Below are 27846 nucleotides of genomic sequence, written 5' to 3'. Positions count from 1 at the left end.
CAAATAATTACTTCACCTTTAATGGGTCGAATCAGGCAGCTGCCCTGAGGGGAATGGAGGGAGTGTGAATGGGCTGCTAGTGGGATGGGGTTTTTTAAGCCTGGCTTGGACTGTCATATGAAATGAACTGCATTGCAATATCTTGCAAGAAAATTGTTTAAAGTTTGATACATAGTATTTGGGTGTTTTCATAAACATATGAATGTAAATTGGGTTTTTCTGTTCCACCATATACTGGGAGACTAAAGAAAAAACACTGTGCAAACAGTAACATGCTGAGGATTTGCAGTACCTTATGTACAAAGGTGTCTTAAATTAGTGTTGCATTAGCAAAGGGTCAGTCATGGGTCATGTGAGATTTTGCAATTCAAGCTGTTTTTTCTAGTTCCCTTGCTGGTTTCTCAGAAGACTTGTGTGGGGTTTTCTGTTAGGGTTGTCCATTCCTGCAGAGATAATTTATAGCATTCAAGGAAATCAGAGTGCACCGGTTTCTGTGGAGAAAAAAAGAAGAAATGGAATGGGGCATTCAGAAAAATGTGTGAAATACCATCTATCTTTTTTACTGTGAAACTCAGTTTCATTCTCAAACTCAGTTAAGAAATTGCAAAGTGAATCAATCTAGAAATCATTGCTCCCTTTCCCTTCTCTGTGATACTGATTGGCATTGACTGATTGATTTAAAACCCCAAACTGTTACATTTATTTGCAGCTCATGATATTTCATCTGGTATATGGCATGGTCAAGTCTATTCAGCAAGGAAAACATCCAGCATATACACATACACAGTCTTTATGAAGAATCTTTACTGTTTTACAGAATAGAAAATTAGAAACATAGAATAGAAAATTAGAAACTCTCTTGGTATCAATGGCAATGCAGAAAAAAGCATGAAAATATTGTAGTCGGAGAGAAATAAGTAATGCTCCAAAATTATCTTCAGTGATGTATATTCTGCTTTTCATCTTCAGCATCTTGTATCAAATTGGCAGAAGCCAAACTATTAATTTTGCTGTCATTTGATAAAGCCTTACAGTAGAGTCAGGCACAACAGCCTGCAAGAGTGGATTAACATATGAATGCTTGACATTACAGCAGAGCAGCAAATGATAACTCCACAGCAGTAGTTAGCTACAAGCACAAATTTCACAGCAACATTTGCTCTGATGCACTACTGAGTATACCCAAATAAAGCTCATGGATTTTCATAGGGCTTAAATCAGGGACAACAAAGCTTTCTGCAGAGAACAACTTTAAGCACTTTGCCAGGAGGGAGCAGCTCAGAGGAAGTTCATGCCTAAGACTGCGTATGTGTTTTGCACAGAGCTGATGGATAAGAAGCAGACCTGACCTAAGGATCAAGGGCTGGAACAAAACTGCCTGTTGCCAGAAGAAGGTCTAAATCAGTAAGCTAGATGTTCCCACAGTGTTGCACACAGGCCAAGCAAAACCAATGTCAACAACCTCTGGTTTTGCCTATGTCCAGGATCTTTTATAAATCAGAGTAAGAGCCTTAACACAAATGGTCCTATCACTGGCTGGCCAGTAACCTATTGATGTGTGGTGTCTCCAGCTCCCAGACCTCCCCTGCTGTTCTTCTCATGTGCCTACAGAAAATTAATTAACCTGAAACATGTGTTTCTGCTAAGGCCATAGGAAAAAGACATTTGGGAAATGGGAGCAGAACAGGGTTGTTGAGTAAGGATGTGCCTTAGATGGCTGGAGCATTGTGGTTGGAGAAACAATTTGGGAAGTACAAGGCATGGGGGAGAATTCATGGAGCTTTCAGCTATGGGTTGGGGGTCCTAAGGAGTGATGTGGCTGTGAAACAGAGTGGTGGGACTGCAGGAAGGGGAACAGAGCTGGGATTGGGAGGTAATGGTGATAATGTTCAGGTGATGTTTACAGTCCTGAATTTAGGCTTTGGGGGGAATACAGAAGGCTGCTTCCAACAGTGGTACCCAACAAATGACATTTGGGAAACCATGCATTAGGCCACGGAATCAGGACTTCTCTTGCCCTTTGCCTTTAGACACTTGGATTTCTTCCTGCACCATGGTCCAGTTTTAAAAGGAGAGGTGGAAGGTGTCTCTGTTATTGCAGCAGTCTCTTGGAATGTGTGAATCTCCTCAGATCAAGGAAGGATGTACAGTGTTGAACCCATGCCCCTGTTTCCTGGTGAGTGCTCTAAAAGGTAAATTACAATGTTAAAGGTGAAGGATAACATATGGCCATGCTTTTGAAATTGCAGGCTGAATTAGGAGGCCAAAATCAGAGATTTCTGTTCACCTGGGCTTATGAAGTTAGAGAGTGGAATAGACCTCCCATATCCTTTCTCAGGAGTCATCTGTGTTGCAGTGAAATATTTGATCATAGAGAGTTAATTGGTAGGCAGAAAGTGATTCAGAATTTACACTTTGGTCCTGGCTTCTGGTTGTCCTTTTCAAATATACAAATTTTTGTCCATAAACTGGGGTAGGAAACAATGTCATTTATGTATACCAAATAATTTTTCTTCAGGGAAAGGCAACATTTGAGGAGTTAATTCTTTTTTCCAAATATTGAAATCCAGAACAAGCACTTGGTATTCTTGTTCACAATAACAATCATCTTCATCAAAACCATCACCAGAAATAATAATGAGAATGGTAAGAACACAGGATTAGTATAATGTTATTCCAAGTTTAGAAAATGCATTTAAATAGGTCCCAAATCCACTAGGTAGAGCAAGAGCACACACCAAGGCATTCACTAGAAGATGATGGACATGCTGATCAGTTCTAATGTGAAGTGATTTCTGGAACAGCTTTTTTAAGTGAGGGTGGCAGATTCATTTGTTCCATCATCATTCAAATTGCCCAAGCAGCATAATCACTGCCCTTATGCATAAACCCAAAAGATCATCTGATTCATTTGGTATTGCAGAAACATTACAAAACCTATTATGGACCTAATACCTTGTCACAGTCTGTTAAGGTGACAGATCTTAAGAATCAAAAGAAGCATCAAAAGAAGCATGGCCAGGTTGAAGGAGGGGATTCTGCCCCTCTACTCAGCTCTGGTGAGACCCACCTGTAGTACTGTGTCCAGCTCTGGAGCCCTCAGCACAAGAAACACATGGATCTGTTGGAGCAGATCCAGAGGGCCACAAAAATGATCAGAGGCATGGAACACCTCTCCTATGATAAAAAGCTGAGAGAGTTAGGGTTGTTCAACCTGAAGAAGAGAAAGTTCTGGGAAGACCTTTTTGCAGCCTTTCAATACTTAAAGGGGGCTTTAAAAGGATGGGGACAGACTTTTCAGTAGAGGCTGTTGTGATAGGGCAAGGGGTAACGGTTTTAAACTAAAAGAGGGTAGATTCAGACAAGATATATGGAAGCATTTTATTACATTGAGGGTAGTAAAACACTGGAACAGGCTGCCCAGAGAGGTTGTAGATGCCCCATCCCGAGAAACATTCAGGGCCAGGCTGGATGGGGCTCTGAGCAACCTGATCTAGCTGAAGATGTCCCTGCACATTGCAGGAGAGTTGGACTAGGTGTCCTTTAAAGGTCCCTTCCAACCAAAACTATTCTATGATTCTATGATCTACCTTGAGAAGATAGTCTGTATGTTACATTCCCATCAAAGCTAGGTGCTGGGCAGAGGATATTTAACTCAAGCCTTTAGGAAATCTCACCTTATAACTAATTATTATGTCATTAACATTATTTTAAGCTTAGGAATTAAGGGATTGTAGCAAATTCCCAGTTTTGAGACTTCCTGGTATATGATCTAATTTTCTTCTCTAGTTCAGCTATGCAGGTCTTAATTCTAAAAATTTACTTATTGGCATTGTTTTGAAACAACACTAGAAGATTTCCCATGAACCTGTTAGAAATAAAACCTTGGTCAGAAGCCAGTAATTATTATTCACAAGTTATCCTGGCTGTGTTCTGACTTTTGTCTTTCCTTGCTAGCTTTGAATTCGCTTCCAATACATAGGCACAACTATTTGAGGAGAAGATGTGTTTTAAGTTCCTTGTGCAAAAAGATGTAGATGAGACAGAGCAATGCTCCTGGGCCTTTTCTGTCTGCAGCACTGGCAATGGCTTAGTGGTGCAGAACAAGACAGTCTATATGTCCTCTGGCTGTCCAATAGCATAGGTCCATACTTATTCACATTGCTTCCTTGCATCCCCACTGTGAGATGTACAGACCTTCCCCAAGTTGTGGTAGGAGAAACAAGGTGGAGAAGGAGGTAATAAGTCAGGATGAAAAGCAGAGAGAGACACCCTCAACAACTAGACTGAAATCTCGCTAGCTATGCCTGTCTTTTCCCTCTCAAAACATGATCCACAAAAATCAGTTGTGTCTACTTGCCTGAAGGGTCCAAACCTGCCATTCAATTTGCCACCAGCACTGACCTTTCTACAAAGCCTCAGAAACAGTGGCTTGCAGTTTAGCATGCCACACTCTGCAGTTTCTTTGGACTGTATGATTTTTATGCTATTTAAAATATGAGACTTAATTATGGATTTTCCCCCAGGTATTTTACATTGATCATTCATCAGTTGGGCACAGGTTTATGCATCCCCCAGCTCGTTTTGTGTTATGGAGACTATGCTGGACTTCTAGAGCTCCACCTGTAAGACCATTCCTTACTCTAAGGAATCAAGACCACCACTGGCCACCACCACACTCCTTCAGTTAGCTGCACAATCCAGCAATCTTCACATGGCTTTACATTGTCTTTACTTCCCTTGTGTAAGAAGGGGAGAGTGACCTGACACTTTCTGAGCAGTCTGAACTTTTGATTCTCAGTCCCAGAATGGCTGATGGCACCTAAAAGGATCAGTCTTAAGTGGGAAGGAACATTAGCTAAATATTTCTGAGAAAACAATTCTTAAATGCCTTATTAGCAATGCTGGCATTTAACAGCCTCACTTGCTTAAGTTTGTACTCAGTCATGTTTGAACAGTCTCCTTCAAAACTGTATTGAATGCAGTCAGATTCTTCAACCATGTCTCAAGCCTTCATGAAAAATAGAGCACTGATAATCAAGAGCAGAAGTTCAATGGGTTTGATTTTCAAAATGTCAAAGGAGTGGGAGTAATTTTATTTCTCAGTGTCTGACTTGAAACATAGTGTCTCTGATTCCAGCCAGTCACATTACTTGGAAGGGCTCTTTTACTAAAAATGCCCTAGAAGCTGGTCAAGGCGTGTATCAGTGAGATAGTCTGGCTCAGCTGGGGGGTAATTTTAACATGAGGGCTGGCAGGTGAAGCTATTTCACTGCCAGCTGTACCAGAACACACAAATAAATGAAACCTGACAGAATTTGTCTTGACAGAGAGCCGAGAAGCTGGGCCACTTGTTTGCAGTTGGCAATTAACATGGAGACAATGTTATGTTTGCTTGCAGCATAGTGAAAAATGGCCAGGATTTAACAGTAGAATACTCAGGATACAAATATCCCTACACCTTGGATGCAGACTTCTTTAAAAGGTTTTCTCTATTTTCTTAAAATAAAATAAATATATATAAAAAAAGAGAGCGAGACAGGAGCCATAAATCACAAGTTGTCTTCAGGGATGACCTGCAATTTGTAGGGTTAGTTATGAATCTGAACCAGAGTCAAGCATGTGGAAGTATGTAGACATCTAAAGATGAGGACAGATCCTAGAGCAGTGTGCCCATCTCCCACCTTCCAGTACAGGCAGGCTTCCTCTTCTTGATTCCTCCCCAGCCCTTGCCAGGAGAATTTCCATCTCTATCTTAGATCATTCTGCTTTACCAGCTTTACAATGATAGAAAAGAATTGGAGAATAGACTAGGAAAACCATTTCAGATGGCATGGAAAGAGGAAAAATGTGCGCAAAAAGAAAATGCCAGACTGCAAGGCACAGGAGGACAAACAAGAACAAAACTCATGGATAAGTGCCACAAGTCATACGGAACAGACTTCCACTGCTTGTGCCTTGTGCTCACGTGTTCACACCTGGGCTTTGAGAGCAAAAGTCCGTAAAGAGCTCCCATCATGAGAGTGATCACTTTGTGGGGAGGTGAATGATGGGGACCAGCCAAAGAGAGCTCAGGGGACACACAGCAACAAGAGCTTTGGGAACTTCACTGGATTTGTGGCTGAATATGTTCTAGTCCCTGGGCATGGCTTAATTCTCATCTCCTCAAGGTAAATGTCGTTCATAAAATCACAGACACTTCTGAAGATGGACTCTCCTTCATGTAGTTGCTCCCTTGGTGACAGCATATTGTACTAAAAACAGTGTTCACCATTTAAAAAGGCAATTGTGTACACAAGAAAGCTTCCAGACCCTGAAAGGGACATTCCTCCCCCAGCACATTGTTTTCTTCTGGAAGTTCATCAAATGATATCACCCAGGCACATTGCCTTTCTGGGAACCCCACGGAAAAGTAGGCATCCAGCCAGGGACTACATTCTACATCAAACTAAGCAAAGACCAAAGGAGCAATTTAAATGCTTGGGCAGGACTAAGCTGGTTGATTTCCCCTGAAGCAAGTTGGAGAAGGCTGCCATAAACTCCTTTGTCAGAGGAGCTGTGGAGGCTGTGACCCGGGGCAGGGAGCAGCCATGTTCAGCTGCATGCCAGACTTGTCCCTGTTCTGCTCTACGTGGAGGAGGACATCTGTCTGGGGCTTGACACAAGTACATTTTTCAAACTGCAAACAGTCATAGTTAAGTTAGCAATATTTTTAAGTGTAAAAAGGATCCCTCTGCACTGCTGCTGCAACACAGCAAGCCATTAACTTTTCCAAGATAACTGGAAATTTTGCATACATGGGCAAATCACTAGCTAGAAATGGCTTGCACTGTGGTTCCTTCAATCCAGATGATACTGTAAACAGTCTTCAACATACTGGGAAGTGCAAAGGTAGGATAAAATATTAATTTTCTAAATGCAATATTTGGATAAGTATGCATGTCTGACAAGACTGTGGAGGACTAATTAGTTGTTATTTATATGACACTTAGAAGATGGAAGGCATTGTTAAAGCCCTATAGTATGAATTTAATTGTTTTAAACCTCTCTGAACTTTATTACTGAGAGTTTATATGTTGCAGCATAAAAGCAGGAATTTCTGAAGTGCTCCAAGCTGCGCTCCCAGGAGCAGCAGACCTGCACAACAGAGCTCAGATAATACCAGTCCTGAAAAATACTCAGTACAGCTCCCTCAAAAGGTAACTGCACAATTGTGCATTTGAAAGCAGACTTAGAAAAGCAGCATTCTGGAATTAAATATTCCTGGGTAACAAATAATTTCATGATGCTAAGACCTTTGGGCTGAATTTACAAAACTTCCTGTAAATTCCAAGTTTTACATAGGACTTTCACACATATGAAATGCATCATGGGGGGAACTGGGTGCCTAAGTCTATGAATGACCATAAATGATGATTGAACCATAAAACCTCTGATATACCAACTGGAGCATGAGAAGGCTGTCTTAGCCTAGAGCAGGGGTCCTCAAACGACGGCCTACGGGCCGGACACGGCCCCCCAGGGTCCTCAGTCCGGCCCCCGGTATTTACAGAGACCCCCGCCCCACCCACCCACCCCCCCCCGGGGGTTGGGGGGGAACCAAGCAGCCGCAGATGGCTGCCTGCCACTTCATCCGTGCGCTGGGCCCCTGGTTAAAACGTTTGAGGACCCCTGGACCAGAGTTTCTGAAGAAGATCTCTCTTCAGAAACTGTGCTTTGCAACACAGATACTCAGGACAGCAACATGAGACTGAAACCATGCATACCTGATGTGGCTCAATACCCAAGCAACCTGGTACAAACATACAGGTCACTGTACTATCTACTGCCCGGAGTTAGCTGAAAGGTCTCCATCTTCTGGACCCTCGGTGCACTGTTGGCATGTTCAGGAGCACCAAAGAGAGCACCTCAACATGAAACTAAAGAGTCAAACTTAAGGGAGAGGTTGTGGCTGTGAAGCTGAATCTCACAGAGGCGTTAGTCTTAGCAGGCCGTGCCTCATTGGCACAAACAATAAATGCATTTAAAAGCCTAAGCCATACTGGGGCTCAAACTGCTGTGGGGCTGAAACTTCTGAAAGCCTAAGGCATTTTGAAAGCTTAGGAAGCCTCACGTGCTTTTCAAAATGCCACCCACATTAATGTACGTCCCCAGCCTCTGGGACTGCCAGGCTTTCATGTCCACCCTGGTGGTCTCCTCCATGCTGGGGTTCTAACTTGGCAGTACAGGAGATAAAAATGTGGTCTGAAAATCAGCATGCTTTCCTGGCTGTGGCTGTTCTGAGAAAAATCCCGTTTAGTGAAGTGAGTCTACCTCAAAGCTATTACTTCAACAGTATTACTTCTATATTTATACTGGAATAGAAAAAGAAGAATTTGGCCCGGTTTAGTCACATGTGTGATTGTTATGGTTAATGTCAGATTCAGGAGATCAGAGCCAAGAAGATATAAAAATAGAAAGAAATTTATGTAATGTCTGCTTTTGGGTAATAGCACTTCTTTAAAGTATGCTTCTTCCTGATTAAATCAAACCTTTAAATAACAACTTGATTTTCAGAGAGGTTAACCTCTTTGTGACACAGAAGGACATGCACATTAGTAAGACATCTCTAAACAGTTTGGAGAATTCAATTCCATTTGAATTCTGAAACAAAGACTTGGGTTTCGATAGAAGAGCAGAAGGCACAAGGCATCCTGCCTCTGATCAGGCTTCACAGGAACACCAGCTCCACTCAAGCCCACCCTTTGATAGCCCCGTTGATACCCAGCAAGCACTCACACAGGACCTGCATTTCTTGTTGATGGGCCTGAAGTTCTACAACTTCACATCTTGTGTCGGCCAAAGGCTGGCTGCTCCCGGGGGCTGGGGGCGATGGAGCTCCCCACAGGGTAGCAGGGCAGGGTCTAACCAGCCAGAGCCCATCCCATCATCCCATCACCCCAGCAGTGACCAGGGCAGCCTGGAGGCAGCTGGGGCATCCCCAGCACCTGAGGCCAGGCCAGGACTTCAGCCTGCAGGTGGGGGTGCAGCTGGGCTGAAATGGGGTCCTGGACCATGGGCGGGGTGGTGGGACACCCCAGAAAAGGCTGGCAGGGACAGTCAGGGGTGTCAGTGCCCTCAGGGCTCTGACAGTCTGTACTTATTAAAAGAGGAAAGAAGCATTGTGATCCCACTCTGGTAGCATGAGTCAACTCTACACATATGGAAATAACAGTTTTCAGCACAAGGTATTAAAAAGTCTGTTTAATTCCATATGGATCCTTACCCCTCTCCCCACTGTAGCATTCACTGAGCCACATAGCCAACTCGGTCCTTCAGGATTTGCTCTTGCTTTCATCAGTTCTATGGCGGACTGTTTGGATTAGTAGTCTCAGTCTGGGTTGTTTGGGTTTTTGGATACAGAAACTGGTATGTATTGTGAAGATGTAAGTGTCAAGCTTGCTTATTTGAAGAAATGTTTGGATTGTTCTTACAATGCATTGAAAAATCTAAATTCTGTTATCAGACCTTTTTCTTATTTGAGTAACACTAATCTGTTTTCCTCTACATTTCCAACCTGAACATTTCAGGCAGGCAGCTTTAAATCCCCAAGAAAAAAGCTTATGAAGAAAAAAAATATTGTTTTCTAATTTGTAAAAACCTTGAAAGTGAAAAACTCATGCTGTTGTATAGAGCTCTGGAGAGCCTATCAGTCTATTTTGCTAACTGCTATAGCTGACTATTTATACTAATTGTAATATATCCTAACAAGTCTTTAAAAAGAGTTTAACGAGCATAATTTATTGAGGAGAGGAGAGCTTTGTCTTCCTTTGACTCAGATTTGCCTGACACAAATTCACTTACAAGAATGACAGTTTTTCCTGTGATATGATAACTTCAATTTGATACACATAATCATTTGTCAGCATGATGCTGTACACACTGAAATCAAATGCAAGCCTCTCTCTCTTATTAGTGGTGTATGATCAGATTCATGGAGAGGAAGAAAGAAAGCAGAGCTCAGAGTTTTCTTTCAGGAGATCTGATTTCTGTTCCTCAGTCAAATGTCTATTCCATGGCAATTATTTATTCTTACATGCTTCTATTTCTTCATCAGCAAAAAGCAATATCAATAATATCAGGAATAATACTGTTCTGCTGATGTAAAAGCAGGTTATTTCAAAAGTGCTTTTTAGATTCTGCTTTTCTTAAGTAATTGTGAACTGCCATTTCATATTTCAAATCAGTTCTCTCATAGGAGATTAAAATGGATGAAGTTAGCATAATTCCTGAAGTTTTTTCAGTACCGTGCACATGAGGTCTAGTGTGATAACTGGTCATTTACGAGTTTGTAACACAGCATCAGCTATACTTCTGCTTATTAAGAACAAAATTTGGGCTTTATGGGCATAGCTCTATTGAAACCATGTGCCTTATGTTTATATCTGGCATTGAACGTGTTTTCTCACTTTATTTCTTGCAACAAAAATTTTACAGTTTTTTTAAGTCCATCCTATCTGGGAAGTACTTTTTCTTTGGGTTTCTCCAGGGAACAGCACGAAGAAGCTGCAGCTGTCAGTCAGCTTGCCACTCTTCGGCAGGAAAGCCTGACCTTTGGCTGGTAAGGAGTGAGCTTTACCTTGACTTTGTTCTGCATGCGTGTGATACTTCAGGGTGATCTCAGCAGGATCTCCACAGGACTCCTGGATGGTCTGAAGATCAGAGTGTTTAGCAACCGATTTAATTTCACTTTCACTTGAATTTGCCCTGATCACAGCCTGCCAACAAGTCCCACCTAACCTTGAATCATGGGGTGTTAGAGTCACCCTCGGAGGTCCCCAGTCCAGCTGGTCTTCCCCACACTGATGAAGATGCCACTGTGTAGCAAATAGCATAGATGGAGACATCTTACCCAAATGCAGCATGCTGAGGTTAGCCCACATAACCAGTACATTGGGTGGACCCTAAGCTGTGTGGTGCACTGTGGCCTGGTGGTACCAGCTGGATTGCCCAGACACAGCACTAGAGGGGTTCCTTTGGGGAAGGAGTAAACGGGACACACAGGTAGCACAGAGTTATCCACAGATGACACAGACTTGGGTGCATCTGCAGTGCAAACACAGCCCGAGTTAGTGGTATGTGGTGGGTTATGCCAAAGTATACACATTTCTTAAAAGTCAAAGGGATCATAGATAACCCTCTTCGCAATTCCATAATCAGTGAACATGACTTTGCCTTATTATAGCATCTGGAGTTTTGCTCAGGTTTCTCATTCAAGTATCTACTGATGTAATTTACAATGATGACAATAAACTCAGTGTTGTTTTACAGCTGCAACTCCATGGCAGCTGTCTGCCAATGAGCCTTTTTGCATTTTAAACAGTAACCTTGATTCAAATTTATTTCTTAAGAAATTCTGGCTAGTCTAAGACAATATGCCAGAATCACTTCTAATGATCTGTCCTCCAGAAATTTCCTTATAATTGTTAATACAAATAAAATTTATAAAAAAGGGGAGTCATGCAAGGCTTAGAGCATATTAACTTCAAGTTTCCATCAGGGTAAAGCGTTTTGCAATTTCCACTTTAATGGAAACCTACAGAGATTCAGAACGTATTGACTTGCAAATAAAGTTGAAAATACATAAAACATGGAGAAGTTTTCTCTTGACTTGGTTAAAATGACCTTTCCTTTCAGTGATAAAGCTGTTTAAGTTTTATGATATGGAATCAAGATGTAAAACTGAAAAAAGTTATTATAATTTAGTTCAGGCAGTTGCTTTTCGCTCAGACAGGGCATAATTTTACCACAGACAAGTGTGTGTATGTGTGCATGTGTGTGCATGCATACACATATACATCTGTAACTTCACCAGCCAAAGGGGTCTTGTTCTCACTTAGATTTTCTTCAAGACCCTGGAGGATGGTGGATGCGTTTTATGTCAAATATATTATTAAAGAGGTTTTATCTATTTGACTTTGACCAATGGAGTTAATTTTCTTTAATACAGATCTATTCTCTGATGGCCTGAATTAACGATGTACTTAGATGTGTTTCTAGCTGATAAACAGTAAGCTGGTATGTAATAAGCTGCTTTGTTGTTTTTATCTTTGTGATAGGTATTCATTGGGCACTGCAGAAAGTTCTATTTTGATATTTGTGATTTTGTCTATCGCTTAAAATACACATTATAACTTGAATAGGATAACTGCAACTGAAAACTCTCCTATGTTCAAACATCAGATCTTTCTTGCTTAGAATTATCCTTTTCTTTGTGAGATGCTGTGATTTCTTATGAGACTTGTTTTTTGTCTGGGTTTGGGAAAGTTTCAGTGTATGTAAGTGCATATATATGTATGTATGTACACACACTGTAAAGGTAAAAAAAAATTATAAATTTATCAGCTCATGGGAGAGAATATTGAAATACTTCATTTGGAGACAATTTTATTGGCACAGCTTCTCTCTCTTAGTTTTTAATCTGTTTTGTTAATGCATGAAACTAGGTCTCTGTAGAAGTTCATAATCCACTGCTATTTCTTCTCCATAAAATTAATTGATGTCCCCGCTTGTTCTCTTGGGATGATTATGAAGCCATCCGTAACAATAATTTCATTATGTCTGTGTTTTAGGATTAATGTTACATATGAATGACTGGTAAATATTATCAAAAGCCCTTCTAGCCCTGTGCCCTTGCTGTCTGGCAATGCCCTGTAGCAGGCTCTTGCACTCTTCCCAAGGGTGTGGGAAGCGTGCAGTGATGCTTGCCGGGAGGTTATCTTCCTGCTTCCAGTGCTCTGCAGCTGAGGTCTTCTGAACTGGAGGTATTTTCTGAGTCTTTGCTTTCTGTCAGCCTTGCTGGACTCTTTATCCATAAACTCAGAAAGAGCTTAAACTTTGGCTTTTCACAGATTCCTCATTGGTAGATTTGTTGGATTAACCATGCACAGAACACATTTGTCTCCCTTAAACCTTTTTGTCTTCTTTAAATCTTTTAAACTGATAATTTCATTTGATTCCTTCTGTTTCTTGCATTATAAAACACAGTGATTAATCTGCTCCTTAGTATGTTGCCTTTCTCAGAAAAAGCAGTAACCTTGGACTCCTTTTGATTGCCACAAATATTTCTTTAATATTTTTAATTTACAATTAAAAGTTCTAGTAGTTATATGGTCCACTAAATTGTAAAATCTTTTCCTCTAGTGTATGAACATTAGTAAGCAAGATTCTGAATGACACACAAGTGCAGCTTTCATGTTATGTCCTCAGATCAACGTAAACCCATCATCTCTAACAGAAATGCAGACATACAGCTGCAAAAAAATGCAGCCGCCTAAGACTGTGTTATCTAGCCTCTGCCAAAGACTTACAACATGGGACAGAATCTCCCCACTGTAGCAATCATCGTTCTGCTAGACTTAAAAGCCAAGAAAAGTAGTAAAAAGTAAATACAATGTTTTCCAGGAGACATCGGTGGCTCTTACAGAAAGAAAAACACTCTTTGAATTAATCAAAATTGCATTAACTCTCATGTGTTTGCTAGAAATAGCTGAAAGGACAGTCTTCCAGATACTCTATAAAACACTGCTTTGATTGGCACTTTTTTAACAAAACAGTAATGGTTTCTTAATACAGATGTGTCTCATTACTATTCAAAATCAAGTTTATTTATTTACCTGTTTTAACCATAGAATGTCAAATTATAGAGACTCTTGCTTTGTTCTCCATGAGTAGTCGGCTGAACACAGTGGTACCACTGATGACCTCATGTCCTTACAACCACAGTGCTGGTTAGGTTACAGGGTGATGACATTTGCCATTCCCTGTCAGGGTGGCTTTTCTCCTTCTTTTCCTCCTCCTCCTCCTCCTCCTCCTCCTCTTGTGCCTTCCAGCACAGAGCTCCCCTCTCCTTGCTGGGCTCCTGACACTGCTGAGCTCTCCTTCCAGCATCAGGAGCCCAAAGGTCAAAATCTGTACTGCTCCCAACAGGTATATCAGGAAAGGACCCTTTTCCCCTTTGTTCCCTGTCTACTGGGATGCAGATTCCTCTGGGTTTTCTCTTTAATTGCCAGTCCCTGAGGCTGGAGGTCAGGGGGATGGAGAGCTGCAGCAGCATGTGAAGCCCAGGGGCAGCCAGGGCCATCCTGGTGCATCTCTGCGTGGCCCTCCAGATTGCCACCATGTCAACATGGGACAGAGAGAAAGGGGCAGCTGTCTGGAGAGTAGTGGTGGCAGGGAGGTGGCAGTGGAAAGGCTTGTCACCCCTGCATGATGCTACAGCTGGCAGAGTTGAGAGATGGCTGGGAGAAGTCCTTAAATGGGAACTCAGATGTGAAACTTGTTTTTCCTGCCAGAAGTCTGGCTGAAGTAGATCGTTGTAGCGTATGTTCAAGCTGTGGTGAGCCCAGATATCATAGCCATTTCTCTGTGTTTGAGGCCTGTCTTCAAACCACGACAAGGATGCAGTATGCCAGCAGTTACAGAAGAGGGACCTGTTGGAAGGTCACAGCGTGTAGGGTATAGCCCCGAGCCCCGTGCACTGCCGCTGCCCTTTCCTCATTTGCAGACTTTTGAAGACTAGTCCTCCCTTGTGAACCCTGGCAACAGAGATGCTGTGCAGGTGGTACCACTTGTGCAGAAGTAATCGCAGCCAAAACAGCCTCCTCTCCAGAGGCCCTCGACTGCAGAGAGGGCAATAATGACTCACTGCCTATTAGCAAACATAGTGTGTTTGGCAAAAACAAGGATCCTGTGAAGGAAAGAGGTTGTTTTGTTTTGGAGTTTCATCTGTAAGCTGTGGGGTTTATTTTTTCTATCTTTTTTAAATGTTTCCTGTTTCTGCCCTGTCAGTGGGTGCCACAGCAAGGCCCGAGGAGAACCAGACTGTCTGTGACTCTTTCTGTGCCCAAAGTACAAAGACCTGAAGGCAGACGGGCAGCTGAGACCTGCTGTGTGTAGTGCACGTATGGAAACGATGTTGCTGCTGTTTCCAAATGACAAATGGTTGGTAGCTCTTGAGTTTTGCATGGCTTCATTTTGATATCTTTGAGGGAAAAAGGTTGTGCAAGTCTCTCTGCGATAAGCAAAAGGGGAGTTTGTGCTCTCGCCTGGAGGACGTCTGCTTTCCAAGAGCAGCAGGACATGGCTGAGGCTCCTCAGCCTTCTCACCTGCAACAGCAGCTAAAACCCACAGTGGGGAGAGGCCAAATAGAGCCCTTGTTCAGTGTGCCTCTTGCCCATGAACTTGGACCATTTCCCAGAAACAGCAGGCAGCTCAGGAACCCTAAGAACCCCCTGTCTGCCTATGTACATTGCTGTTTATCATCCTGGTCTAGTCCAAATACCAGGAAAAGGCCAAGGGAACATGAAGTCCAATCTGACTGATGAGTTAGCAATATTATTTTCTCCATAAACCCCCCACATTTTATGAAGGGTTCCATTCTGCTCATGACTTGCCCCTTGCTGTGGCCTGTCTGTGTAGGATAAAGCTGCTCCAGTGTATCAGGCCATTTTAATGCTCGTGGTCTTCCCTCATTCTTCTGAGTTACTTTTACCTCAGGCTAAAGTTTGTAAATCTTTGACTCCTGTTTACAAATAGACAGTCTGGATAACATTAGCAAACATAAACAGTACTCTCCCTGAAAATCCCATTTTAAACACAGGTTTGTAAAGACTAATTTTATCTCTGCCATCTGTAACTAGTTAAAATGCCAATTGTTTTTCTTTAAAAGGATTTTAAGCATGGATAGTAACCATGAGGTAGATTAAAAGTAATTTAAATTGTAGGTTTTTATTAAGAGTTTAGAAAAAAATCTGTTAGAGACCTGGGTTATCTGCGGTCTCCAAATGGTGCTGAAAAAATGATAGTGCTCTCAGTTGCCATAGGAGATATTTTTCTTTTAAGCTGTATGATATGTTTTTCTAACATTTATGCTCAAACTTGCGTTGGTTTATCTTAAAATAATTTAGTTAAATGCCACATCCTCAGCAGACACTGTAATTGATCTAGAATCAACCAATTTATTTTTATTTGGCCTAAGCTGGAAAAAGGAGTTACATAAAGTAAGGATATAGTCGGGCTATATAAACCAAGGATATAGTCAGGCTCTTGTTGCAGAAATATGTGTACCAATTTAAAATGTAACTGTCCCTCTGCAGTTCATTACTGCTGTTCTGCTGGGGCTCCCTTTCTTTGTAGATTAGCTACTTCCATAGGCTGTTTAACCCAGCTGACACTGCATTAAATCATATGAGGAGCATTTGCATGCTTTGCTATCCAGTACTGTTTTGCAGGGCAGCGTAAGGGTTGGGGAAAGCTTCCCACGTAGTAAATGGCTGACCAGGGCATAGTGCAGTATAAACCATTCCTACAGTCATTGGACCCACCAAAATCAGCTGTTTCAGCTGAGACACTGGGCTTTGCACAGCTGCAGGCATACGTTCCTCCTGCTGCCCTTTCTGGGCTGTGGCCACCTTAGGGAGATCTCAGTGGGTGGCAACTTCATAAAGCACCTTGTCAGGATTCACCAGACATATCTGTCAAAAATTTAAGATGCTAGCATGGCTGATACATCCTCCTTTCCTTCTGGCCACTTTGCGACTGGGGCAGGTGAAAACAATTTTTATCCGTTGCCATTGTTTGCTAGGTGGGAGCCAAAGTGCTAAAAGTGTCCAGATGGGTGCTTGCACTGGTCTAATTAAATCAGCTTTGAAACACATCTTTAGGCTGTGGACAGATGTTAATTTTGTAGAGAGCTGTGCCAGATGAAGATTACAAGCCACACTGCTGGAGGTTGTTGCCCTCACAGCTCCGCTGGCGCAGCTGTCCCAGATCCTCTTCAGCTTAGGGTGCAGACATGCATCTCAGGTGGTGAAGGCTGGAGAGGTCACCACCTGCCTGCCCATGCTGGCACCCTCGGCACAGCACCAGCTGTGCTGAGTGCTCCAAAGTGTGTCTTCTGGCCTCTTTCAGTCAAAATGAACCAGGCTGGCCTGTACAGTAGGAATAAGAGAGCTCTTGTTTGCTCTGGCTCATTGTGTCTGAAAAGGAGTGGGGAGCTCTAACTGGGCAGGGGACAGTGGGAGCACAGGGGACAGGCTTGGGTTGGCACAGCTGGGTCTGAAGGAAGCTTCTGTTTGCAGCCTTCCTGTGCTGGGGTGGGAGCAGAAACCATAAGTGGGGTGACCCACGGGTGAGGAGTTTTGGAGAGTGGCAAGAGACTCAACTGCTTTGGGCTGCTCACTTACCAAGGTCCGGGCATGGCTTAAGCTAGGGCCGCAGGGGCTGATGAAGGATTGTCAAAGGCAGTCCAATCCAAACAAGCAAGCTTTTCTTGTCAAGCAGTTATATTTTTACCAAATGTGTTAATGTGTGTACAGACAAAGTATGACACAATGTTGACCAAGTCTGGTGAGCTACTAGCTTCACTTGGCCAAAACTATCTTAGCAGACATTATTAAACTTCCTATGTTATACAAAGGTCAACTATGACAAATTAACATGCTTTTTTGTGTCTTAAACCCTGTCTGCATTAGGAACCATCATATTCATTCTCATGACGAATCTCAGCTAATACGTATTAGCTTAAAAGCACCTTAAATGCCTTACGAAAACTTCTATGTGGTCGTGACCTTAGTTATTGAGCTGACCCATTTTCAAGCATGCTAAATTTATGGTTTCTTCCTGTTGTTCAAGAGCTGCTTATTATTAAAGAAGGCAGGTAGTGCTGTTTCCACTGAAAAGTAGGAAAAATGTCACTATTGCTGATGGTGCTGTCTGTTTCCTCAGCTCTCCAAGCCAGTTTTTGATTAAGCATACATAATGCAGTCCTTCCTTACTGCCCTTGCTGGGGGAGTATTTCTTTTGATTGCACTTTTAAAGATCATAGTTACATGCAGAAATCAGCCCTATCTTTGATTTTCAAGAAGTGAATCAAAAAGTGGCTGAAAATAACCCCAGGTCCGTGCCCCATCCCCAAGCTCCTGCCCGTGCATTGCGTGCCCTCCCCACAGGGACCAGGTGGTTAGCCCAGGAGGGCAGCCAGCTCCATTCTCTGAGGCACCTGGTTGTGTCCATCTTCTCAGGAAACAAATTACAAATCCTCTGTGTATACAAGCTACTATTATTTATTGGTTGATTCATCATTCCCCACAGTTTCCTTCAAAATCTCCAAGCAGTGAAGAAACGTGTTCCCTATTCCATAGAAACATGGCATTTATGTAAGCTGAAAGCGCTCCTGAGAACATTGATTTACCTAACTCTGTTTTCTGGCCACTTCCTAATGCAGCTTTCCAAAGTTTTAGCAGCACAGCTCACAGCCATCCAAGTGAAAGACTGGCAACAGGAGCAGCAAAAGAAAAATAGGTACAAGCATCCCTAATCAGGGCAGGAGCTGGATTTGCTGTGGCACCTTTGCTGGGTGGCACACTGGGTTTGAGCCTGGCATTTGATTTTCTATGACCACTAGATGGCATAAAAAAATGCTCTTGTAGGCATCAGCTTGTTCTAGAAAAATTACTGTGTTGGGGTCATGCTGCAGTTAAAGGGGATTCTTACGTTGCTTTTAATCAAAGGCATATTTTGATGTTCCTCTTGGATGCAAAAATGTAGGAGTCATCCTCCTGAGCAAAAATTAACCTTAGCAGCAAAATTCAGCTTAAAATAGCAAGCACTGCTGAAGTCAGTGCCATTCTCAGGTGGAGGATAACATAGCAGAAGATGAGGAGTAGGGAGGTTGCTCTGCTAATTGCATTACAGGACAAGGTGCTATGAAAAATCATCAGTTCTCATCTTGGTTTTGATAATGATTCTCTTTGTAGCTTTGAGCAAATCACATAATCTGCTTCATTTCTCAATTTCCATATAAAGGGCAATGATTTTCTGCCTTGCAGTGGTGCTGCAGGAGTTAATTAATACTCATAAAGCACAAACGGAGAGAAGAAAAATACCGATGACTCCCAAAAGCTAATTGTAAGAAAGAGCTCTCCTGGTCTGTCTATCCTGCACTATCCAGCTATTGCTGTGCCACTGTGATGGTTATAATAAGATGATGGATTATGGGTAAATTTAAAACATACTGGAAAAATGTTGCTAAATGCTACTGAAACAAAGTAAAACCACTGAAAGAAATGAATTAACTTTTTTTTTTTGTTCCATTTGTGGTATAATTCATTATGGAAATTTCATGGGAAGCGAAAACAGCCTGCCTGCAGCTCTCTAAAACCCGTCTGAGTTAAAGAAACAGCCTGATGGATGATGGCTTGCATGGCCTGACCCCCGCCTGCAGTCCAGCTTCCCTCCAGCTGAGGGCAACTTTCAGTTCAAATCTGCAGCTTTGGTGCAGTCTCCGGTTCGGTTGCTTATTCATAATTAAAACTGCTAGTTACTCGGAGCGCTTTGCAGCTGCTGTGAAGGGTAATGTCTCTTGTACATCCTCAGGATCAAGATCTTTGGTGATTTCACAGCAGAAATATGCAATCTGATGATAATGGCTTCTGATATTTCTGCTATAAACCAAGACATTTTTGAATGCTGTTCGGAGCTAAGTGAAAAGGATAGGGAATCCACTGTAAATTATTAGTGACTTGGAAAATCTTGCCGCAGCAATTGGTATGACTGCTGTGGTCAGGAGATGACATATTTCTCTTTACTCTTCTCTTTATTGAGTGTAGTGGCTATGAATGCCCTAAGGAGAGCCAGAGGATTTTACAGGGTGTAATGGGAACTACTTTTCATCATTTAGAACGAAAGGGTTTAAAGGTTCAGATAAGGACAGTACTGAAAAAGAGAATTTGGCATAATGTCCCTGAGAAAACAATATTGCAACAATGAACAATGATATTCAAGCATGCTTTATACACTGATTTCACTGCCAATGAAAAGAGACTGACTGTGTGTCTTCCCATAATGACAGAGGGTATTTATGGCATAAATGTAAGTTTTGGTTTATCTGAAACTGAGTTTTATCAGCTGTCCTTTAACAAACTGAGGAATCAGACTGTGAATGAGAGACACGAAAACTGTCAGACCAAAACACACCCAACCAAACAAATGATTACTGATTGGCCTTGAAGAAAGCTGAGAAAAACATTTTTCATAACAAAAATAAGGCACTGAAATACTGTAGTTGCAGTGCCAAAGTGATTTCCAACCACTCACAAGAGTATCAACTTTGTTTTTCCAGCGATAAATTTAGTTTTTCCGCTTGTCCCCACTGCACATTTCAGTGATGGTGTTGGAGACTTTTCAATTTCCATTTAAGATTTTAAACAGCAAATAAAGTGATCTTGGCAGCCTGTGGGAGAGCTAATGCAGGAGATAGAAGATGTGTAGAAAATGGTTTATACAAAGGTTGAGTTCAGGTTCAACTACTCCCTCCAAAGCCATACTGCGGCCAGGTGACAGCAAGCACTGTGCAGCCTCAGGAGCATCCAGGAGTCTTTCAGATGGACCAGAAGTTCAATGAAATGTTTTATCAGCTTGTTTCCTTGTTCTGCTACAGCTGTGGTTCCCCTGCGCCTGGGCCTCACTGGCTGCAATGCATTACCCTCTGTAGAGGAGAGGCCCTATGGCAGCACCCATCCCTTATAGCAACATGCCTCCTGGGTACATGCAGGATGAGCAGACCCAGCGTATGCTATAAAACCTGTGAACCCAAGCAAGGCCAGCCCTGCTGTGTTCATATACCAGCTCAGTGGTGAGAAGGCCCTTGGGTCATCTGTTGGAGCCTGCTGTGGTGAAGGAGATGGGGTAGGAGGAAGACAATGCACAAAAACAGGCTGGTGCTGCCTTGAGGGTTACTGCATGGTCCCTCCAGGAGCGGGCTGTGAGCCAGGCTGATGTGGCTGTGCTGGGTTTAGTTATCTCTGGTGCTGAAGATGCTGCTATGGAATAAAGTCTCTTGGGTTCCAGCTTTGGATGCTTAGCATTATGACCACAATCCTTTGGGACCCATGACTTGTCCTCCCTCATAGCCATGTTCAGTAAGTGAGTACAGTGCTCTCCTCCTTGTCAGAGACTGTGTGAGGCAGTTGCCCATCATGACAACCCATCATGCAGAAAGTGTTTTCTGATCCTGAAAACAAACCCTTTATGTAGGAAATAAAGTAACATGTCCAGCAACAGTACTTTTAGCCATTAGCATCATTTTATTCCAACTAATTAGCCTTCTGATACTGTTTTTTTCTAAATACCGAAATCTTGGTATTTTGTTACTTCTCTAAATGGAACAAACCGTAATAAAGCAATAGCAAATCAGAGATTATTTTAGTTTCAAAAAAAATTGATAAAGCTGAGATTGAAAGTTGGAAAATTAAATGAAAGGGAAGAAACACACCATAAAGAAGTACAAGCATTTGACAAATAGCTAATAGACTTAAGAGATTCCCTCATTCTTAGTGCTCAGGGAGTTTACTTATTTTTCCCTATGTAGAACATGCACAATACCTTATTTAGTAATATTTCAAGAAGCTTTTTTAGCATCTGGCATTGAGTGTAATTGTTGCAATGCTCTGGCAGCATACTACACTGTAAAGCTAACACATTATCATGCCAAGGAGATGAAAAGAAGTGGAGAAGGCTCAAGAAATTTTCAGTGCAAGGTGCAGCTCCTGCTCCAATGTCATTCTTCTGCTTTCTAGTGCTCTGACTAAAAGCATGGGAACTTTTTCCCTCTGTGTGTGTGTGTGTGTGTGTCTGTGTGTCTGTGTGTCTGTGTGTGTTTGCTACAAAAGTTGCTATGCAACTGATCTTTAAGTAAAACAGTTTCCATTAACAGTTGTTACATACCACCCTGAATGGTATTAACAAGGTCAATGCAGAGATAAAATAATTATTATCAACATTTCTTGTAACAGCCTAAAATTTTGTGGATATCCTTTTTGTAAAGGAGATAAAATAAACTTTGGTTCATGACATAATTTTTAGATGTAATGTATTCTTTTCCTTTCAAAACTCTACATGTGCATTATGGAGTTAAAAAGACAAGACTAAGAAAATCTAAGCTGACAGCAAATTACTATGACAAATAAATTGACAAGTCCCAAAATCTTCACAATGTTCACCAAAGACTTTGCAGTTGCTGTTCATTTTTATGGCCAAGGTGCTCCACAACTGTGGCAACAATAGCAGATGACCAAAAGAGAAAAGGTGGAAGTAGTGAAGAAAGAAAATGCATTTTAAAATAATCCTTACTAAATACCTTTATTACTGGACTCTTAATAAGCATTCAGATTTTGATATACTCTGTATATTGTCCAAGTCCACTGGGATGTGATGTAAAATCAGTGGACTAAATTATGTTCTCATTGGCACTGGTGTAAATCCAGACTAAGACATTGGACTACATTGTGTTTATTTCCAGTTTTCCAATGAGTAACCAAATAGAAATTGGTCCAATGTTCCTCAACTGTCTCTTCCACTCCCTTTTATAGGAACTACTCATGAATAACTCAATGAGAATATCATGCTGACTGCATGTTCTCCACTTGTTAGGAGGAAAAATAACACCACAATGTTTTTTCCAATATACCTTCCTAGTGGACCACCTCTCACTATGAGAATTGTGAGGTACTGCCAGCCTCAAGGATCCTGTTTCCTAAGAAAAATCAAGCTGGTGGGTCTGGGGAGCAGAGGAAGTGGAACTGTGAAATCAGGAGCCATCTGCCACCCAAAGAAACCCCTAGGTATGAGAGAATTGACATGAGAGCATCTGATCATGGTCAGCTGGAAAGTAAGGAGAGTGATGAAGATGTGAAATGAGTGGAAACTCCCACTGGAGGCCTCCGAGGGCTGGGAACTGGGGTAAACAAAGTTTTCAGTGGCAGAAGTTGGACCTATTGTTGTTCAAAAATACAAAGGCCAAGTCCTGTCCTGTCCAATACAGGATAAAACCCCAGAGCAGCTGCCTGCCTGGGAATTACCCAACTTTAGTCTGATGCTGTGTGCAGAGTGAAGTGTCTGGGGATAGCTAAACTGTCCTTCTACCCGCCAACTAAATGCACAGGGGGTTGATTTACAGGCTGTTCATTTACCCTATTTGCCAGCAAACACTGAGCCTCTGTGGAACAGACTCACCACTGCCCCACATTGTAAGTGGACATGCAGTGGTGCCTAGGAAGGGTATGGTTGGTAAGATACACAGGAGGGAAAGCATTTTGTCCTGTCTTCAAAAAATCATGCTACAGCACAGTGCAGAGGTGAACTGGGCCCTACAGAAACAGCAGGACTGAGCAGCTGCAGGTGGAAATGGACCTTTGTAACTTCATTGCCACAGATCTGCTCTACCCTCAGTGAGAGTCTGGAGATGGCAAAGCAAAGGCTTTGTTAAAGCCCAGACCTGGTAGAAGGGCTTTGCATTCCTAAATGATTGAATCAAAAAGCAGAGCATAAACCTCATAGGCAACACGCCTTGCACGAGGTTTATTTTTACTATGTGAAATCAAGCACTGGAATGTCCTGTACTGATTCCAGAAGGGTTAACACTTTCATGCCTCGCAGACTGGCCAGGCGGGACACCCACTGCTGCGGGTACAGGCTGTATCCTCATTTTCCTTATACCTCAGTGACTGAAACAGCTGTGCCCTCCTGCCTTTCTTAGCTCACCTTTCCTCTGGGGGCTTCTTGAATTATTGCTCCCACAAATCATACTTCTCCTCCCCCTTCGTTGTCCATTCCTGTTCCAAGAAACCTTCACCAATGCCAACCAACAGAATTTTTTAGTCTTATTTCTCCAGCTGCAGCTTAGCTGGCATATCTCTGAAAGGGGCACGTAAGAAGTGCGTGGTATAGTTAGTAGTATATGGTATGATTGCTAATGCCAGCTGTTGTGCCATCTTTGTGAGAGCTCAGCTCCCTGGTTTTAAAATGATGCCAGACTGAAGAGGAAGATCCTTCACTACCAATTCCAGGATGTGGCTGAAAACAACATGTAGAGGAAGATGGATGCTCTGCCATTTCATAAGGGGAAATGCTGTTCCCTTCTCTCTCGAAAGTGGTGGTACCACTGCAACAGGTGAGGGCAGGAGGGGGTTGCAGCCAGGCTGGCAAGGGCAAGGTGCTCAGACCCACCGTGGCTCAGACCTGCTGTCACCCAGCTCACAGCACCAACCGGGCTACCCAGCCTGCTGCTAGTGGGCCCATGTGAGACCAGATGGAGAATTTCTTCTTCCAAACCATGGCAAATCAACACTCTTGTGTTCACATTTTTGTTCTTCACTTGGGGAATTATTGCCTCTCATTACCTTAATAAGACAGAGACACTGTTTTAGTTGCTCAGAGCAGAGCTAAGCAGTTAACAGAAACATGAGAAGCCACTCATACTGACAAAAGGCAGCACTGCAGGCAGCTGCCTGCTTATGTGCTTCCTGGAAGAATTCAGAGAAAGTGGGAAACTTCAACAGAAACATAATTTGTTTGTTTGCCGTAATCAGCTTCTAGCTGATCTGCTTAAAAACATGTTCTTTAACCAAGACTCTAAGGTCCTACTACTGAACAATCACAGTCACCTCTTCTAATGCAGCTTTTAAAGCTTTTGAAAGATGGTAGGACAGACCCTGTTGTGTTTCATCCTGGGTTTTCTTATGTTCCTTTCTGGTGGAAAACTAGGAGGCCAGTACTGGAAAACTCCTTAAGTGATATGACTTTTCCAAGGTCTGCTGTCACAGCTTTTGTTTTTTCCAGTCAATGCCACTTTGGCAAATTAGCAGATTATGACAGGTCCTGGTGCTGTGTGGACTTTCACATTGTATATCCATCCCATACGGGGGTTCTTTTCTCCAAAATGTTCCAATTCTCTTTCTAAAATAATTTTTGCATCTCCAGCCTAGGCAGGGATTTTGAATAACTATTTGAAAAGACAAGACAGTTAAAATGCAGAAGGAAAGACGTGTTTGTTCAGGAACTGAGACAAAGACAGAAACACCTTGCTCAAGGGCACAGAGGAGCTTTCCAGCAATAAAAGGCTTGAACCTGGGTACCCACTCTGTAGCTTTACTGTAAAACACTTGCCTTGTCCAGAGAAGCAATAAAGCACCACAATGGTGAACTCATCATAACCCCAGTTTAAATTTTAAATGGATGTCTTTTAAAGGAAAAAAAAAAAAAAATCACATAAGTATCTTCTTCAACCCCTCACTATCCATGGGCTCCATTTCCCTCTCATATGTGAGCAAGAATTAACATTTCTGTAGTTCTAATGAGAGCCCATTACTTTGTGGCATAACCCCATCTCACCTACCACCACAGATCTATAACAAGCACAGCAAATTTATTCATTAGATTTATCCTATGTTTATTAACAGCCCATCTTAGAAAAAGAGTCAGTGACAAAAACCATCTGGAATAAACATAATAGAAAACAAACAATGTAATATATTCCATCACTCCAGCCTAATTACACTGTTTGGTGCAAATACAAGTGACAATTTACAAGCTGAACTCTTATTAAAGGGAAAAATGAGCTGCGTGGGGAAGCACAAATCAAAGTAACTAATCAACACAGACAACACATTCAGGGATTTAAGAGCCAAGGTATGGTAGTCTTTTATTCCTCCTAGTTTTCAATTTGGGAGACCTGCTGTGGTGTTGCTGTACATTATACGTTCTTTCTACTTATGAAGCATTGGGGAGAAGCACGTATCTGGTTGTTGTCTTATTTTCACAAGCTACAGCCTGTGTCCTTTAGATTTAAACACTTTTCTTGTCCTATCATTTAGGCTGGGATCAAGGTACACTGTCCCAGGCACCAGTTTTCTTTTAAGGCATCTCTCCTCTTTAAGGATATAGAAAAAGCTTGGAATTAAGAAGAAAGTTAAAAATGGTTGGAGTCAGCTAAAAGCAATGCCAATTTGACCTCAGGTTAGTTCTTATTGAGTCAATTGGTGCAGCAAGAGAAAAAGGAAAAAGGTCTCTCCCTCCCATGCAAGCATCTGAACAACACATGGCTGCTGTCCATGATTTGTTTCAGCTTGGAAGCTGGAACTGACTCATTAGATGCATCTGGTGTCCCCAGGGAAGCAAGAAAAAAACACTGGCAGCAATGAAGAAAAGATGGTAGAAGCCATCTGAAGCAGAAATTAGCCAACCATCCTGTCTGCATTAGAGCATGAACTTCAAGAACAGCATTAGGCACCTGCATGAAAGCTGAGCCCTCAAAGGCATAGCAAAGTGATACAGTGCTACAATGTGTCAGTTTAGGGAACATACACCCATAATCTGGAAAATACCACCTCAGGCCAACAGGGGAAAACTTCAGACCTCATTACAAGGGGCAACAAGCTAGCATTGCAGTGAAATCAATTTTTACAAATACACCCAAGCACTGACCACAAAGTGGGGTCGTAACTTCCATAAATGCTAGCAAAACAGGATTCCTATAATCCTACAGTGAAAAAGTCCCTGTGAGTGGAGGAGGTGCTGGAGGAGGGGTTTTTAACTCTTTCTGTGGGGGAAAAAAGCCAGAGTGAGAAAGGGCTACACAAAGATGTCAAAAGACCCACATATTCTTTATCTGTCATAAGGAGGGAGACCAGCAGTCACCACCACCCCAGGTGAAGAAGTACTTCTCTGGACCTTCATGTGCCTTCCTTGCCTGCAAGGAGCCAAGGTCCTTTCACACTTTGGAAATGGCCATGTAGCTCAAAGACCTTCTATCCTGAGGTTGTCTTGGAAACAACATTAATCTCATGTCAAGACATTTCATATTTTTCCTTGAACTTTTTTTTTCTTTCTTTCTTTCTTTTTTTTTTTTTTTTTTTTTTTTTCTTTTCTGGAACAGGGTCTAGTGCTCTGTTTCAGGGCCTGGTAGGCACTGAAAAATAGCATATTATCAACAATAACGTAGGCTTATTCTCAACAAAAGGGTTGATAATAAGCAAGCTTTTGTCATAGCTCATGTATGAAAAATATTCAAAACTGTTTCTGCACCTTCTATTTTCAGAAAGAAATAACAAATGTTAAATCCTTTTCTCTTTGAAGAGATGATGTCATCAATGTGGCCAGAGCGGGATGTTTCTTCATTTAAAAGGCAAGGTGCAAAGTTAAAGAAATACACCCCTGAGAATTTTGAAATTTCAGTGATTCATAACAGCCAAAAGTATTATTGCCAGATAACTGCAGCTCCATCTCTCCAGAGCCTTATCACATCATCTGTATCATCATGCAGATCAAGATGACATAGCTGTTGCTGACTAATTTCAAGTGTGACATTCACAGCATAGATGCACTATTGGGATGGTCTTTGGCACCACTTTCATCCAAGCATCTCTGCATGCGGTCTGCCTGCAGCTATCATTCTCTTCAATCAGGAAGAGAACATGAGGATGATTCTTTCCCTCATGCCCATGCCTATTCTTAAAACACAGTGTATCTAAATCACCTGTCAAACCCCACAGGTATTGTGTTCATTTATGTATCTCTTCTTGGCCTTAACTGCACTGGTATAGATAAAAGAAGGATGACTCTCCATTTGTAAATTACAAAAATCTAGGAGTATATGGTGTCCGTCAATAATTATAATGATAAAATACCTTTATTTGTAATTTATATGGATTTTTACTTTCTTGTATCACCATTTGTGCTCAGTTTGACTAGGGAATCTGAACATTTTCCTTCCTGAACAAGGAATGGCCATGAGTACAGAGCATTTTCTTTAACAAACAGAACATAGCAGCCATGGTATGGTGAACCCAACACGGTCACATAGTCTCCAGATCTTCACCTTTGTAATTGGGAATTACTCTGCTCATTTGGAATGCCCAGATACTTGTATTGTTGCTCTCTTGAACTTTGAAGGTTTTCTGTAATCCTCCAGGATTCCCTAGTCTGGATTATTTCCTCTGAGGGAAGAGATTCAGGGGGCATGGTAATGA

At 42.1% G+C, this 27846-nt stretch overlaps 1 protein-coding gene across 2 annotated transcripts in view; it reads right to left on the bottom strand.

Moving 5' to 3' along the window:
• C1QTNF7 (C1q and TNF related 7) overlaps positions 1-27846 on the bottom strand; it is a 50826-nt gene that overhangs the window by 2603 nt on the left and 20377 nt on the right. For both annotated transcript variants that reach the window (XM_055700968.1, XM_027798157.2), the window contains exon 2: positions 293-491. The gene's annotated coding sequence lies outside the window, so the exon portion shown is untranslated. The remainder of the gene's footprint in view (positions 1-292; positions 492-27846) is intronic.

The sequence above is a fragment of the Falco cherrug genome, chromosome 1, assembly GCF_023634085.1.
Source record: "Falco cherrug isolate bFalChe1 chromosome 1, bFalChe1.pri, whole genome shotgun sequence".
In the NCBI taxonomy this organism is placed as follows: domain Eukaryota; kingdom Metazoa; phylum Chordata; class Aves; order Falconiformes; family Falconidae; genus Falco; species Falco cherrug.
Note: the sequence above shows the minus strand (reverse complement) of the source record. Positions and strands in the feature narration are given on the sequence as shown.